This window comes from Carya illinoinensis, chromosome 7 (assembly GCF_018687715.1).
Source record: "Carya illinoinensis cultivar Pawnee chromosome 7, C.illinoinensisPawnee_v1, whole genome shotgun sequence".
Lineage (NCBI taxonomy): Eukaryota > Viridiplantae > Streptophyta > Magnoliopsida > Fagales > Juglandaceae > Carya > Carya illinoinensis.
In genome coordinates, this window is record NC_056758.1 from 82,124 (window position 1) to 87,654 (window position 5,531).

A 5,531-nucleotide genomic window follows, 5' to 3' on the forward strand; every position below is an offset into this window, starting at 1 on the left:
CCATGAACGTCTGTCGTTCCAGAAAACTTATTGTCGAGTCTCCTACGGGCTTTCATAAGGGTATTTTCGCTACTACCCACCAAGGGCCCCCCCTCTTATAACCCTCCCTTCCCCACAGTAAAAATAAAATCATTTTTAAAAATTCTCGGAATCGGAGTATTAAAAATATTCTTTTATTTTAAAGAAAGCGCCATATACAAAGACTATATATAATAAATCAAATTCTTCTTTATTAAAATTCCTCAAAATCAAATTATTTAACTCACTATATCATTTTAACTATAAGAATTCAATATATCTTAACTTAACTCAACATCTAAACGGAAAAAATTTGACAATTCAGAAAGCACTTCAAGCCATCGACTAAAAAAAAATATTTAAACTATCTTTGTGACGCCCCCAAATCCCCACGCCCGAACACGGGGAAATTGAGACGTCCGGATGGTGACAACCCGGGTCACCATCCCATCGACGGGTGCCGAGTGTGTGTAAGGCAGCGGATGTGTACAGAGAAACACGCAGCGGATAAAGAAAGTCATAACTAAGTACCAGAATTTTCTTAACGTAATACAAGCTGTTTAAAACATACATAAATAAAATATTACAAACACAAATACAGTTTTAAACAAATATAAAAGATAGCATCAGCAACCCGGCGGAGCCGCATCCTCGGGCTCAGCCTCCTCCTCTTCGTCTTCTAACTCTGCACCAAAAGCTACGGAACCACGAATGGTACCGCAGGTAAGTAAAACCCAAACACTAACAGATAAAAACACATAAAACTCAAACAAGATGCATGAACCATGCCCAATGCACAAAGCCCATAAAACCCAAGTTTTCCACACACGCCAAAAACCCATTTGGCCCAAAAGCATATCCTTTCTGAAAAACATGCCAAAAGTCACATTTGGCCGCCAAAAGTCCATTTGGCCCAATATCTCGCCAGAAGTCCATCCGGCCCAATATCTCGCCAGAAGTCCATCCGGCCCACGCCAAAAGTCCCATTTGGCCTCATAAACCATTATCCAATTTTAACCGTATGCACCATGACCTCCCCTAGGGGTCATCCGCACACCCTGGCTCCAGTGTCACACCGTAGAGTACCACCACGCATGTGACACCTAACGAGCGATGCCCAGTTCCGCGCCTCCCGCGCGTGCGTAGCCAAGCATCCTCTAGCCCTCGCCAGCGAAGGGCCACGGAGTCGGTGAGTAGGGCGATGCCCGGTTCCGCGCCCGGCGCGTTCGTAGCCAAGCATCCCCTAGCCCCGCTCCCGTCATCTCTCTCGACAACTCAGGGGACATCACTCAGTTTATTCCGCTCCCGAGTGACCAGAGGAGCTCCACTGAGATAATAACTCATCCCGGCTTGGGCTCGTGATACACACGCACCCGTAAAACTACTCACGCCAATACACAGGCTTTTCACACATGAACAAAAACACACGTGCATGCATCATGTAATGCCATAACAATGCATAATAAAATAATCCAACAATCATAAATCAAATAAACAGGCAACTCCGTCCTCCATCCATCCGACCCCCGAAACTCCTCGGACTCAGTCCGGAATCAACAACCAACAACAGTAAAATATTTGAATGAGCAATATATATTAAAATCTGAAAATAGGGTTTGGAAAATACTTACAACGCTATACGGCAATTTTAGAAAACAAGCGGCGTTGCAAGCGGCGGAAAAACAGCAACGTCACAGTGAAAATTCACTGTGGCCGTGGGTTTGAAAAACCCACTTTTGAACGGGGACAAACTAGGATACGAGATTGATAGGGAATGGTCTAGGGATGGTTGTGAAGCTATTGGAAGTGACGAACGGCCGTGGGTGGCGGCGGAATGGCCGGATTACCCAAAACGGAAACTAACCTCGTAGGAGCTGTTCCGGTGGTCGTTGGAGGCCGGAAATGGGTGGGTTAGGACGGCAAGGAGTCGGTGATGAAGTGGTGAAGAAATGGTGGCCGGAGGTGGAGCGACGGCGGCAGATCGGAGTGAAATCCGTGCGACCTTGTTGGGCTTTTTCCGGCCAAATGGCCGGCCGGTTGGGGGTGGCTTTCGGAGGGGTGGTGCGCCGGAGGGAGGGGGAACTTTTGAGACCGGTGGGGGTCCGGTTGGTGGCCGGACGGCGATGGGCTGGAAGAGAGAGAGAGCCGGCGCGAGGGAGAGGGAGGAGAGAGAGAGAGAGCACGGGGGGGGGGGGGTTCGGTCGAGCGGGAGAGGAAAGAAAGAAAAAAAGAAAAAAAGAAAAAGAAGGAAAAAAAGGAAAAGAAGGGAAAAGAAAAAGGAAAAAGAGAAAAAAAGGAAAAAGATGTGAAAAGAGATGAGGTCCAATCCTCACTCCGGGAAAACGAAACAAACCGCCAAAAAGATTAAAACCACAAAACAACTTAAAGAAATAAAACACAACCTCAAATAAAATAAATTAAATTAAAACCCAATTTTTAAAACGCAAATAAATTAAAATAAAATAACTGATATATTAATTAAAATAAAAACAATTATTTTCGCGAAAATGCACTCAAAAGCGGGTCATCACATCCTCCCCTCCTTAAAAACAATTTCGTCCTCGAAATTGCAAATCAACCACCAACTTAAAGCAAGCCACATAAACGCTCATAAACCAACTGCGATCAAGATTAAAATACATACCTTCATCATTCGAACAGATACGGGTACTGCTCCCTCATGTCCGCTGCGATGCCCGGTTCCGCCGGGCGCGGAACCGGGCATCGCCCTACTCACCGACTCCGTGGCCCTTCGCTGGCGAGGGCTAGAGGATGCTTGGCTACGCACGCGCGGGAGGCGCGGAACTGGGCATCGCTCGTTAGGTGTCACATGCGTGGTGGTACTCTACGGTGTGACACTGGAGCCAGGGTGTGCGGATGACCCCTAGGGGAGGTCATGGTGCATACGGTTAAAATTGGATAATGGTTTATGAGGCCAAATGGGACTTTTGGCGTGGGCCGGATGGACTTCTGGCGAGATATTGGGCCGGATGGACTTCTGGCGAGATATTGGGCCAAATGGACTTTTGGCGGCCAAATGTGACTTTTGGCATGTTTTTCAGAAAGGATATGCTTTTGGGCCAAATGGGTTTTTGGCGTGTGTGGAAAACTTGGGTTTTATGGGCTTTGTGCATTGGGCATGGTTCATGCATCTTGTTTGAGTTTTATGTGTTTTTATCTGTTAGTGTTTGGGTTTTACTTACCTGCGGTACCATTCGTGGTTCCGTAGCTTTTGGTGCAGAGTTAGAAGACGAAGAGGAGGAGGCTGAGCCCGAGGATGCGGCTCCGCCGGGTTGCTGATGCTATCTTTTATATTTGTTTAAAACTGTATTTGTGTTTGTAATATTTTATTTATGTATGTTTTAAACAGCTTGTATTACGTTAAGAAAATTCTGGTACTTAGTTATGACTTTCTTTATCCGCTGCGTGTTTCTCTGTACACATCCGCTGCCTTACACACACTCGGCACCCGTCGATGGGATGGTGACCCGGGTTGTCACCATCCGGACGTCTCAATTTCCCCGTGTTCGGGCGTGGGGATTTGGGGGCGTCACAATCTTAAAAACTCTTTAATAAAAAAGAAATTAGGTTGTTGGGTGTTATATGTTAAAATATGTTTTACTTTTAAATAACTTAAAAAGTACAATCGAGAAAAAAATTAATTTTCTATATTTTTTTTAAAATGGTACTTCAATTTTATTAATTAATAACTACTTTACGGTAACCCTTTGTAGTAATTAGATAATTTGTTAATGGTAGTGAAATCATTTGAATTAAGATTTTGATGGGATTTTGGAAAAAGAGAAAAAAAAATTGAATAAAAAAAGTATAAAATTAAAATAGGATTGGAATATAATTTTTTAATAAAATTTTTATTTTAAGTTTTGAAAAAAGTCGAATTGTTTTTAATGTTTTATTTGAAAGTTTGAAAAAGTTTTAATTATTATATAATAATTAGATAAAAAAAAAGTTAAAAATTTGATATTGAAAAATATTTATATTTAAATAGTATTTAAATATTAAAATAAAATAATATGATTTGAAATGTCTGTAAAACCAAATCAGATCTAAAAGGAAACTGATGCTTAAATTGTAAAATGATGCTTGGCTGTCCCTCCATTTCTCATATTTTGTTTGCCGGCGATCTTTAGATCTTCATGAATTGCTCAAAATAGCCTCAGCACTTTTATTAAGCTCATCTCTCATTATGAATGCATGTTTGGTCAAAAGATTAATCAATTTAAGAGTATTTTCTTAATGTCCATGAACTTCTGCCGTTCCAGAAAACTTATTGTCGAGCCTACTACGGGCTTTCATAAGGGTATTTTCGCTACCACTCACCGAGGCCCCTCTTATAACCCTCTCTTCCTCACAGTTTAAAGTAAAATCATTTTTAAAAATTCTCCTTGAATTAAAAATATTCTTTTATTCTAAAGAAAGCGCTATACAAAGATTATATATAATAAATCAAATTCTTCTTTATTAAAATTTCTTGAAATCTGTCATGAAAATCATAACTTAAAATTTCTTTACATGATCTAGGCTACTGTCAAGTCTCCTTAGACTAAATTCTGTTCTACAGCTTTACATTTATAAATATTCTGATTTTGGATAGTTTAAAAATTTAAAAACAATTAAAATGAATTGAAGACTCAGTAAAAAATGTATCATAACTTAAACATATTTAACATAAAGTTTTCATAAAATATTTCATGTTGAACTTAAAATTATGATTAATCATACTAATACTTATGTTAAGCATGATTAATTTATCTAAATTAATTAACTAATCTGACTTATCTGGCTGGTCATAGCCCAACACATTTAACCTTGTCTGCAAGGTTGTGCATTAACTTTTCCTGCTGCATCAAAGGAAGCTGACTGTGCAGTACTTTAGCATACTACGGTGGACCACACTTGAGTCTGTGGCTTGCACGCCTATCCTGAAACTGCATTGTTATCATGTATCTGAATGGTCATCTAATTAACTTTTTTGAATTTATCTTATATTTGATCTTATGAAAATTCATGTGTCCTATGCAACTTGAGATACATGAGATGCATAATATATACATAACTATAATATGCGTAACGAAACATAATAATTGGCGTGCTTGTAAATATTATGACATTCGTAGTAAATACATACTAGCTTTGAAAGAACTGACTTTAATAATTGTATATATAATAGCTAATGTATGCTAATCTTAATTTATTATCAAACTATTTATTTTATAATATTGCTTCCTAAAATTTCTGACAAAATCGATCACGGTGCTGGACTAGGAGGTTTATTGTTTTTGTTTTTTTTTTGTTTCAAAATAATACACAGAATGAAGATATTTATAAAAAGATTTAGAAATTGGTGATAACTAGTTTGAATTGGACCGAGACTTTTAACATGAAAATGACTTAAAAAGTTGTATTCTTGTTAGAATAAAATACCAACAAATTCAAATTGGATTCGATCACAATAATTTAAGAAAAAAATTTAAATTTAAAAATATGATCTA